The sequence below is a fragment of the Erithacus rubecula genome (assembly GCF_903797595.1).
Source record: "Erithacus rubecula genome assembly, chromosome: 6".
NCBI lineage: Eukaryota > Metazoa > Chordata > Aves > Passeriformes > Muscicapidae > Erithacus > Erithacus rubecula.
In genome coordinates, this window is record NC_136688.1 from 21247984 (window position 1) to 21260419 (window position 12436).

Below are 12436 nucleotides of genomic sequence, written 5' to 3' on the forward strand. Positions count from 1 at the left end.
ATTTCCCTCTTCCATCTTGAGACATTCCAGACTTAAACAGCACAAGCTTGTACAGCTAAATATTTAGGAGAAAGCAACAAATCTGTATCACAAAAATCTCTAAATATCCCTCAGAATGAAATTACATAATTTAGTAAGCTCAGAAGAAGAAATATCATACCATTTCTATGAAAAGTATTGGATCAGATTAGGAAAGGTTTATACTTAAACTGCAGATCATTGTAATCAACATAGCATCTCACTTAAGTCTGATGTCAGAGGTAAAACACCACCATACCCAACTCACTTCTTACCCCAGAGCACCGAAATGCCAGTGTGCTGGTGAATTCTTAATTCTGCAGGATCCAAGACCCCTCCTAGCACAGATCAGCTTCTTTCACTGAAGAACAGCATCTTTATGCTGTTTTCTCTCATTCCTCTTTTAATCTTTCAGTACTTTCCATGAAAATGGAGAGGAATTATGGACAAGCATGCTTTTTTTGGAGCACGGGTACTGTACTGCTCATCTTTTCCAAGACAAACATCACCTACTGCTATGAGTGCTGAGCCTGACACCAGCAACTATGTCTGCAAATTCTGAAATTCTAAACTTCTCGTAGAAGTTGGTACAGAAGTTTGCCAAAGGTTACCACAACCCATAGGAGTGGTAAAATTCAGCAGAAAAGTAAAGAATACAGATGGGACTGTCTGCTTTGCTAATTGCTGTTGCAACTAATTTTGACAGAGGCTGTGAACCAGAACACAAAGTCTTGAAAAAGTACTGGAGGTTTGGAGTATCTTCTTTGCACTTTAGCGTGAATCAATCATTCAGACTGGCATATCTGTGAAAAGCAGCTCTTTTTCCTCTACTGCTACAAGGCCTGGCTGTGAAGGCAGTAGAGGAAATAAGACTCTGGAGAAAGAGGTCCAATTTATCCTCAGTGATGCTGGAGTAAATAAAAGAGGAGGATCCTTCATGTCCAAATGCATGAGAGATAAAACCCCCAGCTGCCTGTCTGTGCTTGCTCTGTCTGGTAGTGACTGGAGCACACTGCATCCTCCAGTTGCCTCTTGCCCTTGGTAAAGGTTTTTAGAGCTTCTCTCACTAAGACCAATGCTGTATTTAATCAGTTTCCTGACAGCTGGCACAAGGCCTTGAAGTGGTTTGGGAGAGGGAATATAAACACTGCACACCTGCTTCCAGCCTCTGCCCAGAATTACCAGTGGGTTTGTTTCTGGGCTGCACCCAAGTGTTGAAACAGGGCTACAGGTTACACACACGTGCAGTATCTTTGCACCAGCCCAGGCACAGCAATGTATTCCTTTAGCTCTTTGGTTTATGGGGACCATCTGAAGCCTGGTAACATGCAAATACATATTCCCAGTGGATAAGAGGGAGGAAAGAGAAGAGCTAAGGTAAAGGCTTGACTGACTGCAAATAGGAGAAGTGAACCAGCACTCCATGGCCGAAGTCTGGATTTTTCTATCAATCTTGTGCTTGCTTTTGCTTTCCTTATTGCCCCAGCTTTATGGAGATCAGTGTTTATTTATCAATATTTAAATACTTTTTGAATATTTTCTAACTCAGTATTTTGATGGAAAATAGATGGTGGTTTAATTTCTAATCTTATTTATTGGAATGGGGGCACACAGACATCAAGAAATTACACATTTTTGTGTCTATTAATATACATACTTTTCTTTTAGCTGAGCACCTGACAGAGAAAAAAACATCTATGAAAGATGCAAATAAAAATTCTTTTCTTCCTCCCTTCTTGCAAATTGTTCTGTAAATAACCATGATTGGTTTTAGACTGGAGCCAGACCTTGACCACTTAATCAGTGGATCAGCTGTGCCTTTTCCCCAGCATCACTTGTGAGCATCTGGCATATTCTCTACACGGGACAGGCATGTGGTTTGCACCTGGGTTTGGAAGTGAGACAGCAGTAATCTTGCTCTTCTCCCAGTGATTTGGAGCATAAGTGAGTGCCTGGGGAAACAGCACAGCTAAGGTGACTCCTGCTTGGGCACCCGAGGTCTTCCATGCCTTCCACTCCTGGAGATATGTAAGTGATAGACCACGGTGCCTCTGGGGTACCAAGAGACCATTTAGCCAAGTCCCTGCATCAAAGGTCAGTAATGGAGCTGAAATGGGCAGTGGTTTAAAACTAGCTGCTATTATTAAAGTAGATTAACATTAGCTTTAATCAGATGCTTGTGCTTTCTGGAAGAGGTATCCTTCGATTTGCAGACAAAGAAGTTCAAAGTATGCTGACAAAGGGAGCTAGTTTGGAAATTTGTGATGTCTTTCTGAATATAACTTACTCTGATTTCTCTTGTTTTGTATATTAGAATTGAGTGAAGCTTAAGGAATTTAATGGAGATAGAATGAATGAAATCCTGTCAGACTGAAGCAGCCTGGGTACAGGCAGAACACATTTCAATGTATGCTGCCTTTGCTTGCCAAAATATTTTCTTCTTCTAATTGGAAAAAGGCAAGTTCCCTTGTGGGACAAACAGCCTGCTTGAGTCATTGCCTCTGGGCCAGCAACAGACTTAATGGTTTTTCTGTTAGGTATTCATCATTCCTAAATAACTGACTCAAAATTGAATGAATTTCCTTCATAAATGTTTCTGTAATTTTGGTCACTTCTGAATGAAAGCAACTTTACTCAAACTGAAAAACAGGAAAGCAGAGAGAAGAAAAATGGTAATAATGCACACATTTCAAATTGAAAGTTAATGTGTGTATTCTTTCATAATTACCCTACTTAGCAGCAGTGGAGCCAGAACTGCAGAGAAGGGGTGAAGGCACATGAACTAAATGTGATCAGTAAGATAATTTTAGGGTTTACTCAAGTTTGGGTTCAGTTAAAACAAAGTCTGTTTAGGGTGGGGATACTCAAGGAGTATACAGTCAGATGGCAGGACAGACTGAAAGGTTGAGAAATTGGGAAAATGATGTGAAGACTCTTCTTTGCAAGTCTTTGATAGCACTGCAGGTGAGATCATGTTCCCTCTCTCCCTCCTGCTCTTGATTTACAAAGGATGAAGCTGCTACTACATTCTGGGTTATAGACATCTGACTCAAATTCAAGCCAAGCAGCTCACATCTTTAATACTGTGAGCTCTATTTCCTTCCATCTGTCAGTGAGGGTGGTGATGGTCCTGGACATGTTCCAGTAGTCTGGAGGGGAGATTTAGGTAGAAGTGGCCCCTACTCAGTTTCAACTCCCATGGCCCAAAAGCAGTTCCCTTTCTGAAGTCTTGCCAGATGCATTGAAGGCTTAAATAGAAACAGAAAGAATTTCTTTTATCTCTTGCACTCACCCTCCAGTTTTAAGCTGTGCAATGGTGGCAAGTTGCATGGGGAAGCCTTCCTTTGCTGGCTGAACATGACATGCCATTTCAGGCTGCACTCAGGGTATGAGTACCCTGACTCTGTTCACTGCCACTGAACTTACCTACTATTTTAAGAAACAGCTTACTAAACCAGAGGAAATTCTTTAGCTCCCACAGTGTATCACATTTGGAAAGTGACCTCAACATGTCAGCAGCAGAGAGTGGCTTTCAGTAGGCTTGAGACACACACCTGCAAAGGGTGCTGGGCCTCAGCTTGACAGAGCTTTATCAGCTTTGGAAAGAGGGGTTTCAAGTATTCCCTCAGGCTCTGGGGTGGGGATTTGCTGTGACAGCCTTGGGTTAGGAGATGGTCTCTGCAGAAACCCTCTTTGCAATTCTGAATTTAGAGGCTGAAAAACAGCACGCATGGGCATTCTTCAAGGCACCAACATCTGATTATTAATGACATCTCAACAAGTGAGTAGATGAACACCTGTCATATGTAGACCTAGAAGTATTTTCTTACATGTTGCTAGAACCTTTTATGAACTTCCCTAGAATGAATCATTGTTTAAGAACAGTTTAGTAAACATCATAGAGTTAAAATGATTTGAGCATAGCACAGTTCAAACTGAGACTGAGTTTTCAAAGAAAAGGTTTGCAGAAACTGCAAAACAAATTGTTCTTTTCCTTAATGTAATGAAATGCCTGTCAGCCTCCAAAGAATCAGATTTTCAGAAGTTTCTAGCAATAGCTGTGAATTCTGAATGTTCCCTTCCACCCCAGAAGGCATACACCTGATGATTGATAACTTGCACACATTCTGCTCTTTAAATATTGCAAGGAAGCCATGTGACTCAAACCAAGGGCATGAGGACATGACCTCTGATTGGGAAAACCTTCCAAGGGAGGGGGGGTGTGATTCTCACACATGCTTTTCTGGGAGCTCCTTGATGCAATCTGATGAACGTACTTGACAAAGTAAATAAACACCAAAGAGTGCATTTCCTCAGCCTTTTTCCAGAGTTATAACTTCAGCTGTACCCAGGATCATAAGGCAAAATCTGACTGACTGTCAGTCCATTTATTTTTCCAGTGAAGTCTACAGGTAAGAGTAAACTATTACTGTCTTACTCCAATTGTGTTTTGCTGCAGATATAAGGTATGGAGAATTATTTTTGTTTCCTTTAGACAATAGGTGTAGTTAATTTCTGGGGCATTCTAGTTGTGTATAAATGAAACTGTCATTATCATGAGGCACTGATCTCTGAGAAGACATCCAGCATCTTTGGTTGGTATTTCTCCACATGAAGAATCTTTGGTTAGTGGTTCTTTTGACCCACGAAAAGTCACTGAACAGCCCTGTGCCTCTCTTTGTAAAGTGAAAACAAGTTGTATGACTGTTGTAATGTTGCAGTCATAAATGCACAAGGAATTTGCCTATTCTGTAGTAGACAATGAGAGTGGGGTGACCATGAACTGTATTTTTAAGAATAATTATTTCCATCTGCTAACCATTTTGGAATTGGACCAGTGTAGTGGGATGTGTGTTGGTCAACTCGCCATTGTTTGACTGGTAGGGAAGAATACACTCTCTAATGGGATGGAGAAGCTGCATGTTGTACAAAACCAGACTCAGAACCAGCAGATCTAAGTAGTTTTGTGATAGTCTCCTGGATGGGTCAGCACCCTTGTAATGTGCGCTAGTGAGAAGAAACTGGTGGCAACACACTTTGTTGTTGTGCTTTGAGGGCTGGGTTGGCTCACGATCAGTGTCAGAGGGAATGAGCCTCTGGGAGATTTGGGCTGGATTTGTTCAGTACCACTCAACCCTGGAATTGTCCAGGCACTGCTTAGATACAGGTCTTCATGCACTCTTGATGAAGTCCAGCCTTAAGGGAACTGGCTGAGAAATATTAGGAAATATTTCTGAGCTATGACAGGAAAGGGATGAGATTCCAAAGTGTAAGATAAGAGTGTGTGCAGTGATAGATTTGAAGAAAGGAGAAAAGGAAGAGGAATAAACTAGGCAGTAGTCACCACAGTTGCAATTTCTGGAAAAAGTGGGAAAAATGAGCTGTGCATAAGCATACAGAAGATGATAAGGTGGTAAGTCACAGGCACACAGGTGTGTCAAGAAGAAATCCTATGAGAGCCACCTGCCCTCTGTTTTTTGACAGAGGAACCAACCAGGGAAGAAAAAGGAGATGTGCTATATTCTGATTTGGCTAAGGTTTTCCATGTTCCTTCACATGATACTTGTAAGGCAGTTATGGACTCAGATCCCATGTGAAACTCCAGGAATTTCAGTCACAGTCCCATGGAAAAGCTTATTTACTGAACATTTCTTGGAACTTTTCATGAAATGGGAGGGAGCAATGAGAGGACTCTTGTCATTAATGGCTTCCTGGGTGCAACAGATAATGCTTATCAAATGTGAGGGTGGCGTCACACTGACAGGCATACAAGCACATTGGAGAACAGGGTCAGAATTCAAAGGGGTCTTCAGGTGCTGGAGGACCAAATGAAATAATATTCAACATGGAGAAGTACAAAATAGGAATTAACAAGCCACTGCACTAGTACAAGGTAGGTGACAGCTTGCAGGACAGCAAGGTTTTTGTGATTTTAAGTGATCACAAAATGAATGTTTCAAATGCTTTGCTACTGTTAAGAGACCATTCTTAACCTGAGACAAACAGACATGAATACAGCCTCCTTTCTCTGCTTTGCACTAGTGGCTTTTTGTGGACTGAGTGTTATGCCTAACTGTGGATTGCAGTTTTTCACAAAAGTCATAGATTAGTTTAAGAGAGTTGAGACAAGGAAAAATGAAAACAATTGGGTTTCTAGAGAAGATATTCTCTATATTTTTTTCAATTTGTTGACAAGGCTGTAAACTAACCTCTAGCTTGTTGTGAAAGAATGAAGAAACATAATTTTCTGAGTCAGTGCTAGGTAGGGAAAGAGCTCTCCCTTACAACTTACATTGTAGCAGGAGAGATAAGGGTTAGTCTTTAGGAAGGCCTTTTCATTCCAAACCTAGAAGAGCAGTGACCAAGTTGCTTAGGAGAATCTTGGAGTCTTTTAAGTGAGATTTCAAAAGCTTTGCATCTTCCAGGAATTGTCATGGTAGTGCTGCCACAGGTAGAGATGCAAATAATAAGAGAACAACAGGGAACCCAGATAGGATAGCTGTGCAAACCAGACAAGCCTTTGGGCAAAAAAGTTGCTTTTCCAGTCTCAAGCTATTGGTAATCTTACTGATGAACAGACCACACAGAGGCCCTGCCAGTCTGTGAGTCTGTGCCAAGGGTAGGAGAAATCACTCTGGAAGAAAAGATGTGTTTGTCAGTATGTTTAGTAACAAAATTAGCACTACCTGCACACTTCTGTTGACTGTGTCCTATTTTAGTCTGCAAATACTAATGACAAGGTTGTGCAACTGTTGGGACAAGAGGATCTTCTCCCCAGCTTCAATTTAAGACTCTGGGGGCTACTAGTTTTAAAGGTATTTCAAGTTCTGGTTCTGGATCTTTGTGAGAAATTAGAAGGATTTCCAGTCTTGGGACACTTGGCTTCCATCCCAATCATTTCCATGTTTCTTTTCCTGACCAATGTTTTTCATCCATGCACTACTTTGAAGGGAAGATAGACTCTCAGCAGCATTGGAAAATATCTGCTTGGAGCTATCAAAGTCTTGTACTAATCCAGCTTCTAGTTATCTCTTCTTTCCAGACAGCAATCAATCCAGTGGGGTTATTTTAATTTAAATATTAGTAAAAAAATTCTGCCAGCCTTACTTAAAAATTTATTTCAGGCAGCTCAAAAACCTCTTATTCAATCCCTTGCACAGCTGGACAGTGGTGGTTTCCCAGCCTGCTCTCAGGAGGTTTGCATTAAAATAACATTTAAAACCAGGACTTTATTTTTGATCTGCATCAGGTTTAATGATAGCTGGATGAGATGCCAAAGAGATGGACAGATCAGGCAGTTGCCATTACACTGGGCCAGTGTTGACCCACAGGATCTCAAACTGTTTGAGATTTCCTGGTAATTACACAAGGACAATAATGCTCCTGGGAGCAATTGCTGACTTTTTAAGGGCAACATCAGTGAAGCTCATGCACAAGACAGGGAGAATGAGGAAAGGAGAATAGAAAGGTCTCTATCTCTCATGTACTGATGGCAAAGAAAAGCTTAAAAAGAAAAAAAAAGTATAAAAGAGTATTTAGTAAGAGGGGCTAAGAAACATCAATGACAATATGTGAGGGGACCATTCCTTTTTGGGGATTATATTTGGCTCAGGAAAGCAGAAGGTGAACACAGCTGGGCTAGATGGATACATCAACGATTTGTAGCTCTCTGATCAAGGCAAGCAGTTACAAGTTTTGGGGCTCAGCCTTAGACACAAGGCTACTGTAAGTGCTATTTGTTATTCTCAGGCCTGGCAGGGCAGAAAAGAAGGCCAGGGTGAGGACAATGATCTGCTGCCAGTGCAGTGAGGCTAGAGCAGAAAAGCTGTGGGACTCCAGCAGGATTGAGTTGCACTGGCAGAGCCCTGTGAAAACCAAGCACACCTTAGCTGAGCTCAAAAACTGCACTGATACCATAGAAAAGGCTCTGTGTGAGTGAACAGGTCCTTTTGGGGGACATTAGAAGCATCCTGCTTAGGATATAGGCTACAGGAAACAAGACCCCAGTTTCAGCTCATGTATCAGCTCATCAATTCAGGCAAAATCAGTATAAGCTCCTCACCATTATAAGTTATATAAATATTATAAAGTACAGAAAAATTCTCACCCATGGTTTTATATAGAAATTGAACTCCAAGTGTTTATTGTATGAGACCAAACATGGAGGTCTCTGTGTCTATCTTTAGCATCAGATAAGGGCAGTTAGCCTGCTCTTCCTTGAGTCTGGCTTTTCTCTTTTAAGGCAAATGCAACAGATCCTGAGTATGCCTTATATAAAACTAGAGAGACAAAAAAAAATTAAATATCATGGCAACTGAAGGGCACAGTTCAATCATGCATCTGGAGAGAAATGGGTTGATACCTGATTCTATTGTGTTGTTACTTAAGGAATTTTATCTCTTGTATTTACTTTAGTGATCAGTGAATCTGAGATTGGAGGTCACAAAAGGGACTGAGGGGTTTTTGGCTTGGTATCTGTGGGTTCTGAAATGACCCATGTTGTCTTCCAGCAGCAGAGAGAGAGAAAACATTTGCAAAGAACTCCCAGACCAGAGTCAGCCCAAGAAGCAGAAATGGCCAAAAAAGAAAGAAGCCAGACAAAAATGCATGCCTGACTATTATAAACAACATGTCAAGAGGAAAGCAACTTCCAGTGACCATTTTCTAGCTAGAGCCAGTAGCTCTTCTTTACCTCTACTCCCCTGAACATGGCTTTTCCTTGCAAGTGCTGAGTTACCTTTGTTTGCCTTGGCCTTGAGTGCCAAGTGGAGAACATGAAGCACTGCAAGAGCTTTCTCTGCATATAGGATGACAAGTGTCAGTGTCATATGGAAAGTTAAATTTATTTGCCCTAATAGATATATTTGGTTTGATTTCTTGCCAGTGGCATCAGTCACTGTTACTTCACCCTGAAGAAGAAAAGGCCCTGTCACTCCCTAGTGGTGTGCTCATTAGTTTAGCAGAAGTGCAATCAGCTCCTGCCCTGAAATTTGCCACCATTTCTTCTGTGACATAACGTTTATTCAGTCACAACTTACAAAAATCATATTATGGCAGCTAAATCTACAGAAATTTAGATAACTTGAAGAAGAGAATGGTTTATAGGAACCTAGATCCATTTCTTCTCTTGAATACCTTTAACAAATTATTTTAGACACTTAGATTCCCTTTATCTCTGTTTGTTTTTAGTCACAGGGTTAGCCAGTACTTGAAACACCCCCAGTCCGACCACCACTTCCTGCTCCAGGGAATACCATTAAATATTTTCATGGGATGAGTAGGCAGACTTGGCTCTTACCAAAGTAATTTGCACAGAGAGTGTGTAAACCATAATTCCTTAGTTGTTTGTGTAGCTGTTACACTTCAGGAGTGGAAAACACTTAGTACTTCCAATAGCTCCCTCTGCCTGCTGTGGGACAGGTCCTGTAGGTCTGCTAAGAGTTTCATCAGAATGCAATGCACTGTTTAATTGTGTACAAAACTGACACTTGGGAAAAAAAGAAGAATCAGTCCTATAAAGCCTAGGAGCTGAACAGCCAAACTCTTCTTTTCTTTGTCCAGCTCCATTTCACAAAGTATTTTTGAAGGCTGTCCTACTGCCCTCTGTGGGCTTCACTGTGATGTACCTTAAATAACCCTGTAGGCATATGATAGGATATGACTCCCTCAGAAACTTTTGCTTCTCTTCTCTCATGCCCATGTGCTGCAGCTGCTTATTAAAGTGTTACCTTAATTTAGCAAAGCAAACTGTACACTCCCCACCCCTTCATGTGGAATAGGAAGTCTAAGAGAAGGCATCTGTAATGGCTCTTTGGTCTTGCTGGTTCTGAAAGCCAGTGAGATATAATAAACTCATCTCCAAATAAACATACAGAAATAGAAGAATTAGTAATAAGTTTGGAAGGAAGATCCTGGTGCATATGAGATCCTGCCTTAGTTCTGCTTGAGGTGCTGTGTTTCAGTGAGCATTTTGTAGTTTTCAGGGGCTGGCATGAGGGCTTTTGCAGGAAATTGAGTGGATTATGAATATTGCTAATAAGCTTTATAACTAGAAAGTCTGTGAAGCAGAAAGGGTGTTTTCCATTCCTTTACAATGGTCAGTTTTTAAAGAATGTAAAAATAAAGGCTGCTTTTGCATCAGCTGCTCAGTGCCTCTTGGCAATCTGGGGAATCAGATGCAGAACAGAGAGTGCCTGAGGGTGTTCTTCTGCACCATCACTGGCCAGAGCAGTATCTCAGATCCAGAGAAACTAGTAGAATTAAGGGAGTTTTAACTTGTTCCCATTTGTCTGATAATACGGCAAAATACCATATTTTTTATTTAAACTATTTAGCCAAACTAGGGAGATACATTAAGGTTTTTTGTCTCAACATTCAATTTGGACTTTAATTTGTAAACTGCAATTATGGCAATTAATTTTTACTAGAACCACCTCTTAGGAATAGACCTCAGTCTGTTCAGCTTGTCTGAAGGCAGTATGTAAATGGTTGTGGTTTTGGTCAGGTGCTTCTGGGCTTTACTTAAGTGCTGCCAGCAGACACTACCCATCCTGGGGAAGTAACCTTCTGATCTATAGCACTGTGAGAGCCAACCCAGCATTGTTTCCCTTGCTGGAGGTTCTTGAAAACCCTTGTGTTTTACCTGACTGCAGCAGAAATTTTCCTTTTACACCTAAACATGGAGAGCCATGTACTGAACTTCTGAACCATGTACTGAAAACAGGCCTGCTGGGCAACTGCCCCTCCTGTTAAATCTCTCACTAACACCTTCCCAGCTGCCAGGGTCCCCCACATGTTCTTCCCACCGGTCAGTTTCCACACAACCCCACTGTGCCCGGCAGAGGAAGGTAGCTGGGGCTGGAGCACCCTCTGCAGGGACCTTCCTTCCTCCCGTCACCACGCTGGACATGCCTGCCTGGAGGGACACATCAGCCCACTGCAGCTTCTCTGCACTGCCAAGCTGGATGGAGCCACAAGGTCAGAGAGCTCCTGCCGAGCCAAGCCTTGGATCAGGGACTGTCAGCAGTGGGAGCTACCCAATGCCCTCTCCTCTGGGAGGGGATGCAAAGGATGCTCTTGGGGAGAGGGAAGCAGAGTGGCAGTGGAGATGCCAACACAAATGCTGCTAGGTATGAGCCATCCTCTTTGCAGCATGAAGGCATTTATAGTTTTAAGGCTTTATTATTATTATTATGGTTAAATCATATGTAATTACAAAATAATTTATTACCATCTGTCATTGAACTGAGATGCAAGGCCTCTATTAGTTTTGTAAAATCTTCCCTACCAAAACCATCATGATAGTTGTCATATTTCCTGGCAGAAGGCCTAATACTCAATGAGCTCCTTCCTCTCAGCTTGCAGATGTGCTGGAAACAAACAGAAATTCTAGGGTTTTCATTTCAGTGCTGTGACTGTGCCATTGAGGGAAGGATTTGACAAAACTTTATTTTCGTTTAAAATATAGGGGCAATGGCAGAGGAGCACAGTCCCCTGCTCTAATGGGCTGCAATATTTAGGGTAAACATTGTCTTAGATTTAGCTGATCATCAAGTAGAGGCATCAATGCCTTATAGTCCTATAATAACCAAAAAATAATGAGATAGTGAACTTAATATCATTTTTAGAGATGGTATGTTCAGGATCACATGTCATGGCTTGTTAGAAATAGAGCTGTGACATGCACTTTGCTGGGAAGGAATGATGTGTAATGGAGGCATTGGGCTGTCATTGGCTGAGATGGAACTGAGGCATGAAATTCTCTGAAAACAAGGAAGGAACTCCATGACAGCATTTCGTTTGCATTCCTTAGCTTGCTGCATGAAAAGGAAAGGTAAAGATGGTTTGGTTTTTTGTTGTTTTGGGGTTTTTTTTGGTTTTTGATGAAGGAATATGAAAATAACTAGCCTTGCTTGAATACATCACATTAGGTGGCACCCATAGTTTGTCACTTAAATAGGTGTACAAAACACTTCAGAAGATAAAGTCTTTCTTTTTGGTTTTGCATTTTTCAGTGGATTGCTCTGTGCACATTTTAACAACATCACATCTTGCACTTTGGGAACGCAACCCCTCTTAATTCTCTTTTCAATTTGAATTGGGAAAGCAGCTGAAAGAACTGGTAGGTGAAACAAGTATCTCAGCAGTATAACAGCACATGATATGTTTATTCTTAAATCCATGTTTGTCTGATACATGATGGCAATGGAAGCCTCAATTTTATTTTAAAAATCAAGTTTCCGCTTTACAAGGCATATGAAGGTGAAAACAACTGAACCATGAAAAATAGTTGAAGATTTATTATGTTATAGATCACGAAGCTAGGTTCTATTCCTTTTAATGTTTGCATTTTGAAGCACTGGCTTTTCCTGGTGCCAGGATGTATAACAAGTTACTTTTGAGAGTATTCTGCTGCTGC